At 43.5% G+C, this 24,259-nt stretch overlaps 1 protein-coding gene and 1 long non-coding RNA gene across 2 annotated transcripts in view; both read left to right on the plus strand.

The window, feature by feature from the left end:
- Window positions 1-24,259, plus strand: part of LOC127319773 (putative cysteine-rich receptor-like protein kinase 39) — a 250,813-nt gene that overhangs the window by 46,636 nt on the left and 179,918 nt on the right. The window lies entirely within an intron of this gene.
- On the plus strand, window positions 31-24,166 carry LOC127319778 (uncharacterized). Its single transcript, XR_011744497.1, has 3 exons — window positions 31-69; window positions 14,530-14,584; window positions 23,783-24,166. It is a non-coding gene; the product is annotated as an uncharacterized lncRNA (long non-coding RNA).

Raw genomic sequence — 24,259 nt, forward strand, 5'->3', positions numbered from 1 at the left:
GTAGATCATAGACTGCACGAAGGGTTCGGCCGTCATTACTACAATAGATACGCATTCAACAGAGCCCTGGTAAGTTGATGCCTGTACCAGGTATTTATTTACAATTTTCATGTCATCCGAGCAGATATTTTAGCAAAACTTTTTTTATAGTAAATTTAACACACATACATATCACTTGCACCATGATAATTTTTTATGGGTTCGTTGCATGGAAAACAAAAAATTTCTACCGTGAACATGAACAAAAACCAAGATCCAATCTAGGAAGAAGCAAGATCTAATCTATGAAGACCGAAGCAACGAGATGGATGTGAGACTAACCCTCGAAGATTCCAAAGCTTACGAGATTAGATCTCGTTGTTGATGTAGTCGATCGTCCTGTGCTATAGTCCGGCAGAACTTCCGTACTCGGTCGTGCGTACGGTGTCGATGAAGCCCGTCCTCTCCCGTTCCAGCGGGCAGCGGAGGTGTGGTAGATCCCCTCGGAATCCCAGCAGCACGACGGCGTGGTGGTGGTGGTGGAGGAGAATTCAAGCAGGGCTTCGCCTAAGCCGGAGCAGAATTGTGGTGGAGGAGAGAGAGGGGGGCGGCCAGGGTTCAGGGGTGAAGGAGGGCTGCGCCCCCTGCCCCCTCCCCTCTTTATATAGGGGGAAGGCCGGCCAGGGTTTGCCTTGGCCCCTCCTCCAAGCCTATGGCCGGTGGCCCAAAGGGGGAAGGGGGAAAACTTCCCCCCCAAGTTGATCCCCCCCTAGGGTTTGGGGAAACCCTAAAGGGGTTGGCCAGCTGGGCCTTGGGGGGCATGTGCCCCTAGCCCATTATGCTAGGGTGAATCCTTTCGGCCCATGCTAGCCCTCCTAGGGTCGTGGGCCCACTGGTGGGACCCCCGGAACCTTCTAGAACCTTCCCAGTCTTTCACCGGAAAAATCCCGAACTTTTCCGAAACCTAGAAATCAACTTCCCTTATATGAATCCTATTCTCCGGACCATTTCAGACCTCCTCGTGATGTCCTGGATCCCATCCGAGACTCCGAACAAACTTCGGTCTCCATCTCATATTCCGAATCTACTTATGCGACATCGAACCTTAAGCGCGTCACCCTACGGTTCGTGAACTATGCGGACATGATCGAGACTCCTCTCCGACCAATAACCAATAGCGGGACCTGGAGATCCATAATGGCTCCCACACATTCAACGATAACTTAGTGATCGATTGAACCATTCACATACGATACCGATTCCCTTTGTCACGCGATACTTTACTTGTCCGAGGTTCGATCATCGGTATCTCCATACCTAGTTCAACCTCGTTTCCGACAAGTACCCTTTACTCGTACCGTGGTATGTCATCTCTTATGACCTAGTCACATGCTTGCAAGCTAATTAGACGACATTCCACCGAGAGGGCCCAGAGTGTATCTATCCGTCATCGGGATGGACAAATCCCACTCTTGATCCATATGCCTCAACTCACACTTTCCGAATACTCAATCCCATCTTTATAACCACCCATTTACGCAGTGGCGTTTGATGTAATCAAAGCACCCTTCCGTTGTAAGTGATTTACATATGGTCGAAGGACTAGGTAACTATGTATCGAAAGCTTATAGCAAGTTGAACTTAATGACTTGATCTCATGCTACGCTTATTTGGGTGTGTGTCCATTATATCATTCACTAATGACATAACCTTGTTATTAACAACATCCAATGTTCATGATCACGAAACCATGATCATCTATTAATCAACAAGCTAGTTATACAAGAGGCTTACTAGGGACTCCTTGTTGTTTACATAACACACATGTATCAATGTTTCGGTTAATACAATTATAGCATGGTATGCAAACATTTATCACAAACATAAAGATATAATAATAACCATTTTATTATTGCCTCTTGGGCATATCTCCAATAGTATCCCACTTGCACTAAAGTCAATAATCTAGTTTACATTTGTAAAGATATAACACCTTGGCCTTCTGGTGCTTATCATGTTTTGCTCACGGGAGAGGTTTCAGTCAACGAATCTGACATGCTCAAAAACGTATGTATTTTGCAATTCATTTGCGTCTCCACGCATCACTCATTTTCCAAATGAGTCGGCATTATGTTCAGTCTTCTGGTGGAACCTTATTTTCGCGGTCTGAAATATGTCACTAATATTGTCACACACAATATAGCTTCAAAGTTCTGACATTATCGGAACTACACCAAGTTTTTAAAGAACTCCTCGACTCAAACACTCTCGGTCATTGTCAAAACAATGACACACTCTGCCTTCGTTTGTAGAATCCGTCACAATATTTAGAACTCATCTAAATCTAGCATAGACTTCTTCTAGCTCGTTGTGCTACCTTTTAATGAACACTTAGCCTAATTGAGATTGAAATTTATTTTTATATGTGAACAAACTAATATCGGTGCAACGCCTTACATCGATTTGTTTGTCATTGCCTCATACAAAACTATATATCCTTGGCTCTTCCAAAGTACTCAAGGATATTCTTACTGTTATCCAATGATTATCACATAGATCATTCTGATATTTGCTCCTAACCTTTTAGAGCACAGGACATCTGATTGTGTACATATTATTCGTGATCTAAAATCACTCATGTGTTTTTACTCATTGAGTGTCAAATATACTCAAGTCTTGTTAACCTTCACATGAAAAGAACACCTTCTTAATGTTTTCGTATTGAACTATTTCAATATTCATTCTATGTACTTTGACTTAAACTTACTATACGGTTCAATCTATCTTCATAGATCTTGACGCTAAATATGTTTTAGTCAATATCCTTTCATTGAAGTTAATATTCACAATGAAACCTTTTAATTACATCAAGTACATAATTACATCATTTATAATCAATGATATGTCATCCACATATAATATTATAACTATGTCTCAGCGCTCCCACTTAATTTCTTGCAAATGCAAGCATCTTCATCGTTTCTGATGAAATCAAAACTCTTTGATTATTTCATTCGGTGAAGATTCCAACTCCGTGATACTCACTTCATCTAAGTGAAGTTTGTATACCTATCTAGTATTCGACGGACCCGCAAAACTCTTAGTTGTATCTAGTATACATCCTTAACACACACTTCTGGTAAGGAATGTATTTCTGCCATCCTACTAACATATCTCATAAAAGAAATATGTAGTGATTACTAGAATAATCCACATAGACTATAAGCATCGCTACGGAAGATCTAATCTTATCGCAGTCAACTCTTTGAACATTGTCGTAAACAACTTTTCGACAAGTCGAGCTTCTTCAAGGATATTGCATCCAAGTCCATCAATTTTATAGATCCATTTACTTTCAAAAAGTATTCATCTATCTTGGATTTCATGGCACTTAGCCATTTTGACGGAGTCAGGGCCCATCATAACTTCTTTGTATGTAGTTGGTTTATCATTGATCAAAAATCAATCCTTTGTCAACAAATCATTTATTTGATCATAAAGTAAACCACATCTACAAGGTTCAATAGGTACTTCGATCTCTATGACTATAACACTTTGTAGACATGGGAGCCATGATCATCGTGGCCGCTTCTGAAACCATTTCCGATGCTGCGCTACTCTGATCATCATGCTCAGGTTCATAAACCTCATTAAGTTCCATTGTCCTCCCACTCAAATACTTTGCTAGAAACAATTTCTTGCAAATAAGAAAAAAACATCGACAAACACTTTTATCTTTGATATCATAGTGAAAAGAATTCCCAATTAATTCTCTGGGATAACCAGCAAAGACATTCATCCGATTTTGGTTGTAAACTCATTTACTTATGCTACGCATACCAAAATTTAAGAAAGAATTATTAGGGTTTATACCCATGCCATAACTCGTATGGTGTCATTTCAACGGATTATGATGATGCTCTATTTAGTGTAAAAACGGTAGTCTCTAAAGCATAATCCACAAAAATATAATGGCATCATTTTATTTTATCTCATCATTAACCCAACAAGGTTTGGATACGTCTCTCGGATACTCCATCATCACTATGATACTCCAAGAAACGTGAGTTGTAGAACAATTTCATAACTCTCTTAGATGTTCGCTAAAATTCGTAATTCAAATATTTCCACCATGATCCAATCATAGATATTTGACTTTTCTATTACGATGATTTCCACTTCATGCTGAAATTTATTTGAATCTATTCAAATGTTTCAAACTCCTTCCTTATTGAATATATCCTTATATATACACTCAATTCATTGTTGGAAGTTTTCATGAAGTAGAGAAATCTTCCGCACACAACTATGCCTAAGAACCATATACATCATCATGTATGTTTCCACTAAGCTAGTTACCCGTTCAACTCTTGGCCTATGAATGGTATTTCAGTCATTCTCTTTAGAAGAGATTTGCAAGCGCCGAACGATTCAAAAATCGAATGACTCCAAAAATCCATTTGCATGGAGTTCCTTCATGCGTTCCTTTCTAACATGACCTAAATGGTGGTTCCACTAATAAGTGGAATTCACATCATTTGCCTTATGGCATTTTAGCGTCAGTGTTATGCATGTGTGTTTCACCATAAAGATTTATAATAACTTATCCATCGTACATGGAATACTATCGTAATTTGAACAACTCATTGTTTTCATTTGACCAGAACAAAACAACAATTATAAAGTTCTTTATTATAAATCTGAAGGGCTAGATAGAATGCCAACGACGAACACAATAACACTTTATTTTGTTCCAGACGTGCATTCCTACCACATTCCTTGTCAGTCACTTAGGCCATTATATTCTTATATTGCGTTGTGTTGTATGACTTCTCATACCAACCAATATGGTACAAATACCCAAGAATTTCATTATGTGACCAATCAAAGAATACATTCATAACATGTATATCGTCTATATACACCTGAGCTAGACTTTCTAGTCTTTTCTTTCTTTCTGCCAAAATCTTTTGTAGTTTCTCTTTTAGTTTTCCTCATTTTCATAAAACACTTCACCATCAACAACTTCTAGGTCTGTTGGTCAAATACCAATAACCTTGAGTTCTTACTTTGAAGTTGATCATCACATGACAAGTGTTTCAGATTTCACTATTAGTAACTTTTTAATGTGATGAACAATTTCACTCATAATTTTTATCCATCAAATCATGACGTCTTTCCGAGACCATGTCTGTACATGCTAGGCTCGTAAAGTTTAACCTCAGTATTCGCATGTGCAAATCTGGCTTGCACCCGTTGTATGCACACGTAGAATCTATAACACCCGATCATCATGTGATGCTTCGAAACGACGAGTCTTAGCAACGGTGCATACTAAGGACGATCACTTCATGGATATGCGAATATCGTTAGTGCCCAACTAGTTGGAGGATCGGGACGCCTAGCGCCTTCAACCTTCGTACATTCCCATAAAACTTATGAGTTTATGTAGTCTCACTAGATTATATTCTATCATCTTGCAATAAGGTCTTAGATATCACATATATCTCACACCTTGCTTATTTCTAAAAACAAACTTTCCAGCTCCTTACTTTTCAAACAGATTTGAACTTCAAGTTTCATGGAGACAAGATGATTTTAGGTACTAATTGAAACCATTGCTCTTTGAATCAGCAATGTGAGGTTTACCAAAAGTTTGCAATAGGACTTAATCATTTCTTGATTCTTTAACAATACGGTACCAGTCCGTAAAGTTACTTGTCAGATTTAACAGTGTTTCTATCTCAATTACAAGACTAGCGCATGTTAGATAACGGATGCCAATTTTACAAATTTAATTCAAAATACTATTCATACTATGTTCACGATAATTAGTTCAAGTTTTAATCTAATTACTAATGAACTCCCACTTAATACAACATCCCTCATAGTTGTTTAGTGGCACACGATCCATCGTCACTACACCATGTCCGATCATCACGTGAGATGATGTAGCTTTAATGGTGAACATCAACATGTTGATCATATCATCCATATGACTCGTGTTCAACCTTTCGGTTTCCTGTGTTCCGAGGCCATGTCTGTACATGCTAGGCAGGCTCGTCAAGCTAACCCAAGTATTTCCGCGTGTGCAACATGGCTTACACCCGTTGTATGTGAACGTAGAATCTATCACATCCGATCATCACGAGATGCTTCAAAACGACGAACTTTAGCAACGGTGCATACGAGGGGAGAACACTTTATTATCTTGATATTAATGTGAGGGATCATCTTATAATGCTACCGTCGCTATCTAAGCAAGATAAGATGCATAAAGGATTAACATCACATGCAATTCATAATATGTGATATGATATGGCCTTTCTTCTTGTGCTTTTGATCTCCATCTCCAAAGCACATGAGCATGATCTCCATCATCACCAGCATTGCACCAAGGTCCATGGTGCCGCTTCATGGTTGTCCAATACTTATAGCTACTATAACAACTACTTGAAATAAAGCTATTACATGATGAATAGACACGCAGGTCTTAACAAATTTAAAGACAACCATTAGGCTCCTACCGGTTGCCATAATACTATAATGAACATCTCATACATCAAATATAGTCATCATCACAAAGCCATATCACATCACCAAACCCTGCAAAAACAAGTTAGACGCCTCTAATTTGGTTTGCATATTTTACGTGGTTTAGGGTTTTCGAGTAAGATCCAATCTACCTACGAACATGAACCACAACGGTGCTACTAGTGTTGTCAATTGAAAGAGTAAATTGCATCTAAACTATGGAGGGAGAGACAGACACCCGCAAAGCCACTTATGCAATACAAGTTGCATGTCAAGCGTGGAGCAAGTCTCATGAACGTGGTCATGTAAAGTTAGCCCGGGCCGCTTCATCCCACCATCCCGCAAGACGCAAAGTACACATAACAAAAGGCAACAAAAGCAACACCGCCCACAAACTCATTGTGTTCTACTCGTGCAACAGATCTATGTATAGACACGGCTCTGATACCACTGATGGGTTCGTTGCATGGAAAACAAAAAATTTCTACCGTGAACATGAACAAAAACCAAGATCCAATCTAGGAAGATGCAAGATCTAATCTATGAAGACCGGAGCAACGAGATGGATGTGAGACTAACCCTCGAAGATTCCAAAGCTTACGAGATTAGATCTCGTTGTTGATGTAGTCGATCGTCCTGTGCTGCAATCCGGCAGCACTTCCGTACTCGGCCGTGCGTACGGTGTCGATGAAGCCCGTCCTCCCCCTGTTCCAGCGAGTAGCGGAGGTGTGGTAGATCCCCTCGGAATCCCAGCAGCACGACGGCGTGGTGGTGGTGGTGGAGGAGAATTCCTGCAGGGCTTCGCCTAAGCCGGAGCAGAATTGTGGTGGATGAGAGAGAGGGGGGCGGCCAGGGTTCAGGGGTGAAGGAGGGCTGCGCCCCCTGCCCCCTCCCCTCTTTATATAGGGGGGAGGCCGTCCAGGGTTTGCCTTGGCCCCTCCTCCAAGCCTATGGCCGGCGGCCCAAAGGGGGAAGGGGGAAAACTTCCCCCCCCAAGTTGATCCCCCCCTAGGGTTTGGGGAAACCCTAAAGGGGTTGGCCGGCTGGGCCTTGGGGGGCATGTGCCCCTGGCCCATTAGGCTAGGGAGCATCCCCTCGGCCCATGCTAGCCCTCCTAGGGTCATGGGCCCACTGGTGGGACCCCCGGAACCTTCTAGAACCTTCCCAGTCTTTCACCGGAAAAATCCCGAACTTTTCTGAAACCTAGAAATCAACTTCCCTTATATGAATCTTATTCTCCGGACCATTCCGGACCTCCTCGTGATGTCCTGGATCCCATCCAAGACTCCGAACAAACTTCGGTCTCCATCTCATATTCCGAATCTACTTATGCGACATCGAACCTTAAGCGCGTCACCCTACGGTTCGTGAACTATGCGGACATGATCGAGACTCCTCTTCGACCAATAACCAATAGCGGGACCTGGAGATCCATAATGGCTCCCACACATTCAACGATAACTTAGTGATCGATTGAACCATTCACATACGATACCGATTCCCTTTGTCACGCGATACTTTACTTGTCCGAGGTTCGATCATCGGTATCTCCATACCTAGTTCAACCTCGTTTCCGACAAGTACTCTTTACTTATACTGTGGTATGTCATCTCTTGTGACCTAGTCACATGCTTGCAAGCTAATTAGACGACATTCCACCGAGAGGGCCCAGAGTGTATCTATCCATCATCGGGATGGACAAATCCCACTCTTGATCCATATGCCTCAACTCACACTTTCCGAATACTCAATCCCATCTTTATAACCACCTATTTACGCAGTGGCGTTTGATGTAATCAAAGCACCCTTCCGGTGTAAGTGATTTACATGATCTCATGGTCGAAGGACTAGGTAACTATGTATCGAAAGCTTATAGCAAGTTGAACTTAATGACTTGATCTCATGCTACGCTTATTTGGGTGTGTGTCCATTATATCATTCACTAATGACATAACCTTGTTATTAACAACATCCAATGTTCATGATCACGAAACCATGATCATCTATTAATCAACAAGCTAGTTATACAAGAGGCTTACTAGGGACTCCTTGTTGTTTACATAACACACATGTATCAATGTTTCGGTTAATACAATTATAGCATGGTATGCAAACATTTATCACAAACATAAAGATATAATAATAACTATTTTATTATTGCCTCTTGGGCATATCTCCAACAATTTTTGGGATACCATCCTAGACTACAAGTTGCATCTCCTTTTTTTAGATTTCTAGCTTGATCGCTCTTAATTAGGGGTTGAATGGATGAGGTGCATATGTGCAAATCATTTGAACTAAAGTCAAGTTGACCCCAATTACAGAAAAATTCAGCATATGTCTCCAGCAGGGTATATCCAAAACTAGCATAATGCCTGTGCGTTACTACGGGGAGAACATATATAACATATCCTTCCATATTTATCTCTTGCCACGAGTTAAAGTTGGTAAGATGTGTTAGGGTGAGGCTTCCTAGTTTTTTCCACAAAATGGATCAGCCCACGTAACCCTACCCAACCAAAACTATACAACAAAAATATAAACATGCGCATGACTGGACCAATGGGAATTTCCATCAATTTGACAAGTTGACGATCTCATTTATATCCGTAATTGATTATTAGCTACATGCAATCACTAAATCTCAGCAAAAATAATAACCTCCCCTTTTCATTGCGCATATACCACCTCCCGCGCCGATTAATTTCGACCGGAGGGAGTACATCCAATCACTAAAACTCAGTAAAAATAATAACGGACCATTTTTATTGCCCATTAGGTACATCCAATCACTAAATCCCAGGAAAAATAGTAACAACCCATTTTCCTTGCCAATCAAATTAGCTACCTAACCCAATATATCAGAAACCAAGGTTAATATACGTGCGATTTTTCCAAAAATTGTACGAACCTTCAAATATGATTTCCTTTCATTCTTCTTACAATTTTTTTATGAAAAATCCAGGCTCCATTGTACGATCTTCTGCCAGTACCTACTTTTCCACCATTCCGCAAGCGCAGCAATCGTTTTCGCTTCTTCATATTTTTTTCGATAATGGACGCTTTTATTACTTGAACAAGTAATTACAACCGACCTCTGCATAACCAGGATGCACACATCCGTTTAAAAGTCCTCTAAGTATTCATGAAAATTCGCTTCTTTATATACCTGTGAAAAAGTGGACATGTGACAATCTATATAACTGGATTGATTTGTTAACCCAGAATGCACCACCCACATCCGTACAAAATAATGAAACTATTGAGATCAGTTGGTATTATAAAACCTTAACTTAGATCCATTAAAAAGAAATCTCTGATCTGAAATGTGTTTTGGGTAAGCTTGCACGACTACAGGAGACCCGACGAACATGTTAGTAGGCTAGGGAGGAGGAATCGCTGCGGCTGTTTCTCTTCTGACTGATGTTGCTGCCTTCTGAAGGTAGGCGAGCATGTCCCCGAACGCCGCCGCGTCGCGGTCAAAGTCCAAAGCAACTGGTGACAACTGGTGGAAGATGACGGACTCGTCGATGACAAACACGTCGCCGCAGCCCAAGTCGATGCCCGTTCAGCCTCCTCCGGCGCCGCAGTCAGGCGACACGGGTGCCGGTAGAACCCGTAGTCGGGCAGCTCGATCTTCATCGCCGGCACCACAGGGTAGTGCCCGGCCCGCCGGTGCTTGGCGGAAGGCGATGCGGCGGCCGGCTAGGCTTCATCGGCGCCGGAGTCGATGGTGTCGTACCACTCGACCACGCCTTCTTGTTGTAGATTCAGCAGAGCACCCAGTTATCAAGTTGTAGGATCAGATGAAGAAAAGTATCGTCAGCGATCACGATCGATGGAGCGAAACAAAATCAAGCAATTATAACATCTGGGCCTGCAAATATCCGGCGAGCTAGCGCTGCCCTTGACCGATTCCTCCCGACTATACCCTCCCCGCCGCTATTCCGATCTTCGGTTTCTCATGGCGACAACCATTGGGATAGGGTGGGTTGGCGCTGGCAATTTGCTGTTTTATTCGTATACGGGAGTCGGGGACAAGGGGAAGACATGCGTTGAGCTGATTCTTTTACTTCTCTTCTCCGGTTTTCTGGCGACTGTTCGTCAGGTTTCCTCGTGTGGGAGTTGGACAGCATAGACGCCAGTTTTTTCCACGTACAAATCTTTGAGGCAGATCTATCTGGTTTTTTACACGTACGAAACGGTTTTTTAACCTATCAATACCACCGGTCCCCGTATAATAGTAAATATATTACTCACACTGTGTTTTACTAGAAATCAGAACTTCTTTGACCTGGCTTTTTTATTCATGACGGTATAAATAAAATTGTCAAAAAATAATTTCCATTTTGGACAGGGAGAAATCGTGTGAAAAATAGCATAGTCTTGTCGGCCGTGAGAAATTGGTTACTTACACAATGCTCTAGTCTCCGCATCGGAGAAGTTTCGCACGACTCGCAGTTGCGAGCCGAGAGTGAAGTCCTTGTTGAAGGTCTGAACAAATTTTCTCCACCTCAATCCTGTCATAGGAGTAGGCACATTTCACGAGACAACCATTTATATTTTAATACATCATCGTGAAATACTATATGGAAATCAAAAAAGGGCAGGAGACAATTAATGACTTTGTGTATGACTGCTTTTTTTTTAAAAACCACTAATTAACACGCCACACTCTATGCCTCAACCAACAACCATTAATTAACACTCCATAATCTAAGTCTTTAAAAAAAGGCTACACTCGTAAAGATGAGAGTATACTCAACCACTTATTTCCAATCATGTTGTTAACTTTCACTTGGGATTTTTTGTGCCACATAGAACTAAATAAATTACTATAAAAGTCGCAATCAACAATGAAATACTTCAATATGGGGATAAATAAGCAATCACGGTATGAATTAAAAGGTTAAGATTATAAATTATGTAGAGTAAGAATACCAAATATTGGTAATTCCGGAGAAGAGTTTAGAACAGGTGCCAAATAACAGTAAGTAATTTATAGAGGTGTTAACTGTGGTGGAGATATGTGTCTTCTCGCGGAGATGTTGAGCGTGATGAACTATTATGGGTGTGGTCGAATAGATTGATTTTCCCTTTTATATTTGAGAGAAAATACTTTACCTCCAGTCTCTGGATCCGGATTCGCTTCTCTTGACGTATCAGGATGAAAGAGATATATCAAAGGAACTGAAAGACCGAGGTCTATCGATTGGCCTGGATGAAGAGGATATTATAGAAATCTAAGAAATGTAGAGCTTACTAAAATGCAAGGACTAGCCCAATAAAAACAATGTAAAACATGAAAGTAAGTAACGAGTTAGAACCAAATACACTGGATCTATCCGTAGGCTCCTGTGCTTGGTGCAACTCCATGTCTCTATTGTTGAGGCTTAGGCACGTAGCCTTGAAATCACTTGGACTTCAGATTCTTCTATTTGAGCTAAGTTCAAAAGTAACTTACCTAATCAGTCATGGTGTATCTTGAGGTGATCCTCGGACCTTCACAACAATCTTAAGGAGGATCCACAAAAATGGAAGCTACTAATCGACTCCTAGACAACTAGGAGATGGTAAATATTCAATGAAAATATATCATCATCTCTAGGCTTGAAGATGATCTTGCTTCACTCTCAACTAAACATAAGTCGCGATCACAAACTTTTCCTCTCTTAAGATGGGACTCAAGAACAATAAGCGTGAGAGTGCAGATGAATAACCGAAAGTTCAAACAGATGGAGCTACAATTTCACTCACTAGTATCTTATATGCAGCCAACATAAAAGAGTAGTTTCTCAAAAAGATTTATAATCGAAGGCGTTGTGTTCCATATCGTTCACCCTAGGATTAGACTCAACTCTATGATTTTCTCATAGTCGATTGCTCTTAAAGAAGCACAATCACACCAGGATTGACAACTTACTTTGTACATCCATTTCGAGAACAGTTTTCCCGTATTGCTGACTAGAGACCAGTTGCTACCGAGGTTTCAAAAATCAAGTTTCCCCATTCGAAGGAATCCAGTCCCGGAAACATGTGAAACGAACCGTCACCGGTGCTCATGAAATGGACAAGTCCATAACCGAATCCAGGTACCACCGAATCAAACTAGTATAACTGAGAAAAAAAAAATAGTTGTCAAACAAAAGTAGGGGTGAATCCTAGAAGGAATGAATTATACAACGTCAACGCCTAATTGAAAAGCATAACACCCATGGCAATCCTTGAGGATATGATTCTTTTAGAGGCTATTTTGTAGCAAAACCTTATAAGCAAGTCCATTGAAGCCGAGCCTAAATCAAATTAACCAAGCAAAGTTTCTAGACCTCAGGTCAGAGGACAATCTTGATAATTCTGGCTTCAAGCTTGTATCAGTGGATATATGTTGGTAAATGATTTAGTCCTAACTGAACAACAAGTTTCATCTACCAGATCAGGTATCTTATCCCTATTTCATACTATGACTATTCTTATTCTTGGCGTGATTCTTCAAACAACTTAAGGACTTGGAAACTGTCGCTGATCTTGTAGATCCAATCCATCCTCACACATTAACTTTTTATGGATCGACAATCCTTGGTTAAATTAATATATTTGAGACTACACACATGTATACACTTTTTTTGTGATAACACATTTATATGTTGAGTAAACCATTGGTACTGGAAATAAAAGGGGGAATCATAAGGGTCGGCTTAACTACTCAAGGGCTGACCCTTCCATCTCCCACTTGCTGGTGAGCTAGTTCTCAAAGGTCTTAGGATTTCTCTTTATCTCAATGCATGATATTTTCTCGAACTGTTGAACAATCCGCTACTTCTCATATCACACAATGTATTCTTCTAATTTCCACATATGTGATAACGGAATACAAGATAAGTAAATTGAATTGAAACAATATGACAATAGTAATACGCATACGTCATGCAAAATTGCACGCATAAACGAAATGCCACCTAGAACACATGTCATTATATATTGGATGCATTTGTTAAAAAAACTTTAACATAAATTTATGTAAAATTAGCAATCTACTAATTAAGTACAGAAATGCCATTTTCTTGTATAATTTGTTCACCTTAAAATATAAAATCCACAAACATTCCATGCACAATGGAACTTGTGGTTACACCATATGAATTCACTGAAATTTAGCAAATAGAGCTAGCCTATAGTATATCCATAAAAATCCACTAAAATCATAAATTTTTCAGTCGCGCATATCTACAATTAAAATAAGTTTGGCACGGGCTCAACATAAGAAAGTGCGGTTCATGTATCAGTAGCATATGTGCACGAGCACCAAAACGCCCTCCCCTTCCATATATAAATAACATGAAACAAAAATAATTTGAATAGTTATCTACTAAATCAAAGATAGTTATTTAACAAATGCAATATGCACTTCACAAAAAACATCAACAAAGTCAAGTCAACAAACATCAACACAGTTGAAAAATATATACTTTATAACCTTCTAATCAACAAAAAATCATGGGAGATACTCCCTCCGGTTCCATACACATTGTCGTTTTGGTCATCAAAATTGTCTCCAAAAATTTTAACACTTGTTTCTTCCGTGGTGTATTTATAAAGCCCAAAAAACATATATACATATGATTTCCAATAAATAATCTAAATATTTTAATGGTATTTCTACTCAATGTTCTAAAAGGATGAAATTCTCTATGTCCAAAACAACCACATTAATAAACTCGGGGGAGTCTGTTTTTCCATTTAATAGCCAAGGTAAAATAATTTAAATAAAAACAATAACCTTTCAGATCTTAATCACGATTTTTGTTTATTTCAACTAAACTTTAGCATACAACGTATGATTTATATTTTTTTACATACATGTGGTATACTTGTTGCTCAGGCAGGAGTAAGTGTGGATGAGTAGTTAATTAATTAACAAATAGTGGTAAACGAAAACAAGTAATTTGTACAATAATTGTATAAACACTCTTGTATCATATATTATTCTACATTTAATTATCCCCATGTGTCGTACAGGATATTGGTTGTTCATTACAGTGGGAATGTCTCTATTTGGAACCATCATAACCAGGTGTGTAATATCATCCCTTTATCATCCCCAACACAGTGTGCAAAGAAAAAGAGATGCTATAACTTATACCATTCCTTCGAAAATAATTAAAAAATATGGAATGTTACTAATGATCTATGTCCAAAAATGGCAAAGGAAGTTAAGTGTCTCTGTAATCCTATCTCATGCATGAAACAAAATTGGTTTTTAGTCACATTCATGTTTGTCCCCAAGCGATACTCCACAACTCTCTCCCAAAGCTTCATAGTATGGATCCTCAGCTTAATTCCTTAGTAATTGGTATATATTTGAATTTCTCCTTTGTTTTTTGAAGAAATGTAGTGTTTGTTCTCACCACTTAGTTCTTGCTTAAGGATATTTAATCTCCGCTTTTCATTTCAATATGAGATGTCAATTCCTCAATGGTCGCGTCACGTGAAGCAACGGTTTCCATTAAGAAATCGAACTTAGCAAGAGCATCGCCATGAACAGAACACTTTACTTTAAACAAACCGATGATTATATATTCTTCTTCAACATAAGCATTATCATCCAAGATGTTAGAGAGAGAGGGAGGAGACATCACCTTAGCACCTCTTCCATGAGGCAAATGTCGGAGTTCTTGGGAATGGAATAGAGGACGAGGTCGTCCTCCATTGCTCATCTTGCCATGAGACAAGTGTCGGACTTCTTGGGAATGTCGGAGTTGTCGGAGTAGTCCTTTATGTATTCGTAGGTGAAGAGTGACCTAGGTCCGGCAAGAGCCAAAGTGGCCACAACTACCATCTTCTGCTCGTCCTCACTATCTTCATCGGAAGTACACTCGTAACCAACAAGAGTTTTGCCTTCTCTTCTCTTCTTCTTGTATCTTTCGTTGATCGGGTTTGGCTTCAACCTTGGCTTGGCAACCCGTTCATACGTTGGCTTGTCTTTTATCTCTTCTCATAAGGACACTTGTCTGCAAATTGGTTTGCTTCATCACAATGATAACAAGTCCTCTTCTTGTCACTAGGGTAGCTCAAACCTTTCTTATCAAAGTTCTTGTTCCACTTCGTGGCGAAGAAAGCAAGATCCACATGGATATCACCTGTTGATGTCATATCATCTTCTTCTTCAATATCTTCGGGATCTTCATTGGCTTGTACAATGTTGTCATTGAAAGCAATGCTATGGGTGGAATACATAACATGGTTCAATTCTTCAACCCTCTTTCCTTCCTTGGCCATATTCTTCGTGGATACAAAGTATGAGACAAGATTATCTGGGGAGAATTTGTTTTGAGCATGAAGAAGAGTCAAGTTGAGGGCCAATTGCTTGTCATCCATGGCAATTATTGAGACAGTCTTGGACTTGATGGTGTCATCATTTACATCAAAGCCATCTTGATACTCGTCGCAACCAATTCCCTTAATCTTCATGGAGAGGGCATCAAGCCTAGAGTAGGCATCAAAAAGGGTTTCACCATTCTTGATCATGAACAAGTTCATCTCGGACTTGGTCGCTTCATACTTGGTCTTTTGGATGAGGGACGTTCCCTCTTGGAGAATGGCGATTCTGTCACAAAGCTCATTGGTGGCCTCAAGATCACTAACTTGGTTATGAAGAGCTTGGTGTAGTGCACTTCAAATCTTCTCACGGGCGGTGGCGTTGAGTTGACGTTCATAGTATTCACGTGGAGTTAAATCATTTAGATCGTTGACCTTGAATCCACGCACCACCACGCCCCAAAGCTCCTTGCTACAACCGCAAAGATGAGACTCCATAGAAGTTTTTCAAAAGGAAAAGTGAGTTCCGTCAAAAGGAAAATGACTATAATACTTCAGAGGCTTTGTGGCATCACTTGTTTGAGCGACATTCACAACGCCTACTTCACCCGGGACAAACAATTTCGCTTGGGAGCTAGCCAATGGTTCAACAAGTGGAGTCTTATCCCCAAGATCCTTTATATACTTCCTTATTTTGCGAAGTCGGTCATTGATATTGGAATCGGCCTTAGCCTTTTAATGGGCTTAACTAGCCATCATTTCCCTAATCTCTTTGACCGCATATTTCTTAGTCTCATCCTCATCATCGTTGAAAACCATCTCAATATTTAGGCGGTAAAGCCCTTAAAAAGAGTTCTTTCTCTAATACAAATTGAAAGAATGGACATGGTAAACTAGAGGGTGTGTGATTAGGTTCTAAATTTTTTTTTTAAATTCTTTTGCAATTTTAGGCTTTGAGTAAGTGTGCCTAATGCAAACTAGGTGGCAAAATCTAGATGATGATACAATGTACTTAAAACACGAAGGCTATCACAAATGTAAACAACACAAGTAAAGAGATCATTGAGGAATAACCGAAGCACGCGGAGACGAAGATGTATTCATGTGTTCACTTCCTTGGGAGGAAGGTACGTCACGTTGGAGAGGTGTCGGATTGCACGAAGGATTTCCCAACGCCACGAAGGCTCACCTTCTTCTCCGGAGCCTATCCCACGAAGGAATAGCTCGCTCACTCGTGGTAGACTTTAAGGTAGTCTTCAAACCCTCACAAACTTCTTCTTGGAGCAAATAAAAAATCCGGATGCTTCCGAGTGACGCTAGCCGCATATGGTTTCCCACAAACCCAAGAGTAACAATCTTGCTCGATTAACTCAAGTGGGAATGATGTTTGGCTTGGTGGGGTTGTAGATTGAGACCTCCTCTTTCTTTCTACAAGAGGAATTTGGATTTGGTTTGGTAAATGGGAGATCCTCAAGAAATGGTGTTTGAACAATGGTGAGAGAGAAAGAGAGAGTTCAAGGATATGTTATGAATGGTTGACCTAACGCACTCAAGATGGAAGAAAGGGTATTTATAGTTCAAGGAGAAAACTAGCCGTTTGGGAAAGTTCCTGCGACCCAAACCGGCGGTAAAATCGGCGGCGCTAATCCTCCCGCGGACTTGGTCCGATGAGAAAACCGACACGCTGGATTCTGCGCCGCTTCGGCTAACGTGGGTATATATAGTCTATCGGGAACCCACCGTTAGTGAAACTGGTTCGGCCCAACTAGGGGCCTACATGATTGTTTGCTAGGGATCACAAAGCCCAAGAGATGTTGGATGCTATGAAGCATGAGAAGCCCAAGTTCCTAGCATGTGGAATAAGTACAATCCCAAGATTATGAAACCCTAGGGTTCACCTCTAGCATGTAACTGGCCCGGTCGTGGTACCTGAAACCTAGCCTCCCATATAAAGTCTAGGAGGGTCATCGGGGAGGCTAACTTCAACTCATGCATAATCTGCCCATAGGCAATATCCAATCTATACCACCATAGCCATTACGGCGACGTTGTAACCTTCATCGATATTAAAGATCAGACAAGCAAGAAGATGGGTATTACCCTTCGGGGGCATGAACATGGGTAAAACTCTCCTTCTCTTTTGTTTGTTAGCCGACGAATCTGCCAGCGCGCCTCTTTCCCTATACCCAAGTCCATCATCAATGGAAATTGACATGCATACCCCACTTCATCGGCATCCTGGGATGGTTCAAACCGGCGCGCTGGCTTCCTCACCGATTTAACCAAAATAAATGTTAATGGTAAAATACCAGAGCAGCGAGGCGAGCACCAAACCAATCCAGCGGGGAAACCGACACCGCCGGTATCTCTGCCAGTTTCGCTGAAACCATCTCAAAAAGCATTTTATCCAAAACCTAAACTCACCCAAAAAGTGTGAGATTTATTTGGTGGTAGGATGTGTGTATGGCTTTGACAACATCCCCGAGAAGCTCATCTAGACCGCCCAAATATAAAACACGAGAAAATAAAGCCAAAACACCGACACTTCTCTTGGATAGCAAATGGGGGGTCTCTCACCACCTTCCAACAACACTTGCGGACTAAAACCTTCTTAGAAACTCATAGGTAACATTAGTCCATACTTTAGCTTTTGTCTCATCATTAACCAAAATAAAGGTTAAGGGTAAAACCCTTACACGCGTGCTTCTATTTCCCGCGGCGATAGTGGCAACACCAGCTATCTTCGGACCGAACTGAGGAGCTCGCGACGCCGGGTGCCAAGAATCGCTGGCGCCAATGGTCCTAGCCATGGGCTTCTAGCCGCCTCCCTCCGGCAACGATCCCAACAGGCAGAAGAACCACTGTGTTTCCAACAACAAGAGCTCGTCACGGTGCGGGAAGACGCGGTGGAGGAAGAATCAGTGGAAGACTCGATTGATATTTTCCTTTTTTCCGGGTGTCCTATGCAAATTTGCATGACCAAATTGTATTTGTCTTTTCTTTTGAGCATTTCTATGTAAATGAAATGTGAAGATGATGTCAGAGAGGGCACGCGTCTTTCCGATGTGAGGATGATGTGTGGCGGTGACTCCCTTTTTCCTAAATATTTGCTAGTAGTGTGTCTGTACACGGTACGCTACTAAATGCATCTCCAATGGCCCAACGCAAACGGATCAAAAGTGTATGTTTTTGTTCGTCCGATCAGAATTGGGTAAAACTCCAGCCCATAAGCCTGACGCAAACTGACCGGCGTGTCCGCACCGACGCATTCACGTCCTAAATTTGGGCTCAGAATGTGTCGACACGGACATCAAGCGACTATTTGGTGGCAGCGATTAGTGGCTTTGCTGGCCTCGCTGCAGCCCCTATCCCACCTCCATTTCGCTCGGAACCGGCCACGGCCTCGATGCCCACTACCTATTCGGCCAATTTTCCGGTATGAAATCCTGGTTCATTTTCGGCCATTTGCTTGAAGTAGGCATGCCATTGACCCATAATGGTTGCCCCACAGATGGACCTCACGTAGTCGATCGACTTCTTCGTCAAAGACGTGCTCGACAGCTCGTCGGAAGACGAGTCAGACGCCTCTTCAGGGATCATGGTAGCCGCGTCCTCCCCCATCCAACACACTGCGATGCAGAGGCCGGTGCACATAGGCTCGACGAGGCCTCGCGGGGGCAACCTTAAGCGCAATCGAGAGGGTGGCTACTATCGACTATATCGCGACTAGTTCTACCTCACCAAGCTGGTCTTCCCGGAAGCCACATTCCAGCGGTAGTAACGGATGTCAAGAGATCTGTTCTTGGCTATTCTACGAGGTGTGAGAGACTACGACCCCTACTTCGCATGCAGGCCCAATGCAACTGGTAAGTTAGTCTTCACCTCCTATCTGAAATGTTCCGCAACTATGTGTGTGCTTGTGTATGGAGTGCCATCACATAGAATTTTAGCTGCTTAATTATGAATTGTTTGATTATAAATTTTAATTGCATGTGAATGCTGTCATTTATTTGTTTAATTGGGTGTAATAAGGTACTCCCTCCATTCCACCAAGAGTGTCTCAACTTTGTCAAAATTTAGATATATGTAGACACTATCTAGTATGCAAATTTTGACAAAGTTGTGACACTTTTGGTGGGACGGGACGGAGGGAGTACTTAATATTATTTTATTGCAAGATTGTTATTTTCTACACCTATATGTAATTTGGGTTCGAATTATGGCGATAAAGGAATGAAAATGTCCTGACCAGACCAAAAAATTTCGTGCGCTGGGCTACCCGATCTAAACAGACATTTGTGGTAATAAGGGCAATTAGGTGCTCACGACCCAACCTTAAACAGACATAACTGGATATTTTGTGTCTATTTTACGTCAGGCTGTCCTAAAAACCTGTCAGAGCATATCCAGTCGCATCCCCCAAATCGTACCCCAAAGGAATTTGGGGCACCCCGGACGTTTGACCACCCCGCTGTGCGCCCGAAAGCCCTTTTCGATCCGGCGCAGCCCAATATGCTGTCCGACGCCCCGTTGCGGGGGCGCCGGACACAACTAAAAGCGACGCAGGTACCCAACTACCAACGACCACGTCTGACACCGTTGCTTCCCACCTTTCTTTCTTTCTTTCTTTCACTTCATGCCTCCCCTCCCGCACCAACCACCCCTGCATCGCCGCTTAAAGTGTCGGCCCCCTCCAACAGAATATTTCGCCTGCGTTGGACTCCGCTGCGACGCCAAACGCCCTTGTCGCCCATTTCGCTGCAGGTGGTTCACCAACTCGGGCCAGAATGTGGCGGCCACTCCCCCCATGCCCCCCCCCCCCCCCCCACTATGCACATAAGGTGTTTGGCCGTTTGTCTGGTAGGCGTCACCGGTCACTGTTCGTTGCCTCCATTGCCGCCGCTCATTTCTAACCATTTGTTTTGCCTCCTAGACATGGATAGCAACAAGAAAATGATCCAACAAATCATGGACGAAGAGGCAGCCTGTGAGGACGACGTTCGGGAGCACTTGGCGATCAGGGAGAAGAAGAAGAGGCCGCGCCATGGAGATTAGATGCCAGGAAGAAAGAAGTCGAAGCCCCCGACAGAGGTTGGAGGGTCATACCATGTTGTACAACAACTATAATTTTCGATGGCGATATAGGATGAGCAAGAACTTGTTCATGAAAATCCTTCAAGGTGTGAGAAAGTTCGACCCCTACGTACATCAGGCTAAATCACGACGCCGTTGGCACGGATGGATTCTCGTCGATCCAGAAATGCACCACTGCTCTAAGGATGCTTGCATATGGAGCACCTACCGATGCATAGAGGACTACGTTCACATGAGTGAGTCCACTGCCATTGACTGCATCTTTGGAGGCTCAAAGGAGACAAATCAATTGCGCCGGCGCCTTGATCTAGCCCAGCTTCTATTTGTTTGGTTTGTTGTTTGTTAACTTTCAATTTGGAGACAATATTTTCAAACATATTTATTTTTGTGGTATGTTTAAATTGGTTATATCTTTAAATACCCAAAACCCTAAAAAAAAATTAGGGACCTATTTTTGGTAGAGATGTGTTCCAAAAGCGGCGGGTCCGCTAAACATTCGATCCGGTGGTATTATCGAACACGGTTTGAAGGACACGAACAGAGAAGATGGTGTAACCGCAATTGCAAAGGATCTGAGGCATTGGCGATCCTTGCACGCACTCTGCCTCCCTCTGTTTGTCTGCGAATGAATGCGGGTAGGTGCAGGGGTCTTGAATGAGAGCCTGAATTTGCCTTGAATGAGCTCGGACACCTCGTGAGTAAAGGCATCTTCAGCGGGGCAACCCATTTCGAACGCCAAAACGGACGCTCGTGTCCGTTTGCGTCGGGTCGAATGGTCGAAATCGACCGTGCGTTTGTTTACGTCTAGGGGTGTCCACAGCGGGCTGACGCATAATTTTTTTTCCCATTCATAAACCCATAATGTACATTAATAAAAAATACATAAATAGACTTAAAAATGGCCAGCAAGGCATGCTAAAACCTAGCTATGGGCTACTGCTCGTCGTCGCTGACGAGGTCGATGAACTCCGGTATCGGCCGTGGAAGCTGGTACGCCGGCGGTGGAGGAGGAAGGGCAGCCTGCGGCAACTGCGGCCAGACCGTCGGTGGCACAGGAGGCTGTGGTGAAGGTGGCCATGGATCCCAGGTCGTTGAAGGAGCAGCAGTCGGCGCGCGGTCGTTCGAATGCGTCGGCATGGCCGGAGGAGTCGCCGGCCTCTCCTGCGCGAGCGCCGACTCGCGAAGCTGGATGGCGAGCCCCTCCCACATAGCGAGCTCGTTGAGCTCGTCGAGCTCGCTATTGGCCAGTGCCATGGCAATGGCCTCCTCATTGCTAATGTCCGGTGGCTAGGTCTCCGGATCCCACGCCGGCCCGCCGGCATCGTGGTCGTTGTCTCCGCGCTCGGCCTCAGCGGCGTAGTCGTCCTTGTCCTCGTCCTCGTCCTCGCCGTCCTCGTCCTCGTCGTTGTTGTCGTTCTCGTCTTCTTCTGCGGCGATCTCGTGGGCGAAGTAGTCGAAGTCGCCGAGGTATCCGCTCGGCCCCGCGCGTGGAACTCCCACGTTCCGAGGAAGATCCAGTTGTAGGAGTTAAGCGCATACGCCGGATCTTCTCAGAGATCAACTGGCAAGATGGCTCGACGGCGGTGCACCTCGTCACGACGCTCTCAGCCCTCGCGTGCCCACTGGAGTTTTTTTTTCTTTTTTGGCCTGCCTGTCCGCACGGATCAAAACGGACCACGTACCGTGTCCCAAGTGGCCCGGCAGTCTCGAGGGCCGGGGTTTTCGGGGCCATTGAAGATGACGACACTTGAGAAATTTACATGTTGCTTTAAATTACGGGAAGTGCTGAGCGTCCCCGGGTCGCTAGCCGTTCGATCGAAACTTTAAAGCCGTCTGATTAAGCAGATCGCTTTCCTTCTCTCTCCTGGCATCACAGAAGCGCAGCTGCTTTCCTCTCCTTCGTCTTCTCGGCGCAGAAAAATGTCGCCGTAGCTCCGGCTACTTGGCCTCGCAGCAGCGCCGCCTCACCTTGTGGCACTGGCGGCCAAACCTCGCAGTAACCGGTGGCCAGCGGTCGCAGCAGCGCCGCCCGCCATTGTACCACCAGAAGTCGACACGTGATGTCTCTGCTCGTAGCAGCGCCGCCGGCAGACCATTGTAGCAGCGCCGCTGGTAGCTTGTAGCAGCGCAGCCGTGCTATTGTAGCACCGGCGCCGGCAGTTTGTAGCAGCGCCGCCGTGCAATTGTAGCGGCGACGGCCGAGCCTCGCAGCACCGGCGCCGGCAGCTTGTAGCAGCGCCGCCGGTAGATTGTAGCAGCGTCAACCGACCATTGTAGCAGCGACGGCCGAGCCTCACAGAGCCGGCGGCGACAACTTGTAGCAGCGCCGGCGCGCTAGCAACGCCGGCAGCAGCTTCTAGCAGTGCCGCCGGGCTATTGTAGCAGCGACGGCTGAGCTTCGCATCACCGGCGCCGTCCCTTCATAGGAGCGCCGCGGCGCAGCCTCCACCCTTCCGGCATCAACTACCGGCTATCCTCTGCTGCAGCAGCGTCATCGATCGGCGCGCTCACATCTCCCAAGCTCCGGCTTGCAGCCATGGTTCCACCGATGTCCAGCGAGATCGAGTGGGGGCATGAGATAGTTCAGGAAGAGCGCCAGCAGCGGGAGCTCGGCGTGCACAGGGGAGAGATATGGCCATGGAAAGAAAATTTAGAGATGCGTACTGAAAGAGATAAGGTTGGAAAGGTCGTGCTGAAAGCCCGTGGAGACGTGTCACACCTGCTAGGAGGAAGCTACCAGGCGTTCTGGGTGGGCCCTGACGCGTGGTCGTGTGTCCGGGGAAACGTCAGCGATTTCCTTAAATTAGTGTAGGAGGACATGTACTTGACTACTGATCACGCATTTTGCATTTCCTTGCAGACAAAGGTGATGGCATTCCGAGCTAAAACAGGACTGCTGACATTCGGAGATAAACCATACATCCCGACAGCTAAATTCGTTGAACCGTTAATGGGTTTTGTGACCGGCGATGATAAAGGATACATCCACGTGTACTCATATGAAAAAGCGGAGAAGCTGCAGAATTTTAGAGGTCACGCGGATCGCGTCACCTCACTGGTTGTTCACCCCAGTGAACCATTAGTGCTCTCGGCATCTTGGGACAAACTGATCAAACTTTGGAACTGGGAGGCTGGCTGGCAGTGCATACGGACATTCGAAGGACACTCGAGCATTGTGTGTCAAGTCAAGTTCAACCCGCAGACTGCGGGAAACACTTTTGCTAGTTGCTCAGCTGACTTCACGAGAAAGGTTCATTAATTGGTTGGTGTAGATTTTTTTTTTAGTATAAGAGCAGTTTCCATATCAATTTCCCTAATAATTTCGTACTGATGCTTG

Source organism: Lolium perenne, chromosome 5 (genome assembly GCF_019359855.2).
Source record: "Lolium perenne isolate Kyuss_39 chromosome 5, Kyuss_2.0, whole genome shotgun sequence".
Taxonomy (NCBI): domain Eukaryota; kingdom Viridiplantae; phylum Streptophyta; class Magnoliopsida; order Poales; family Poaceae; genus Lolium; species Lolium perenne.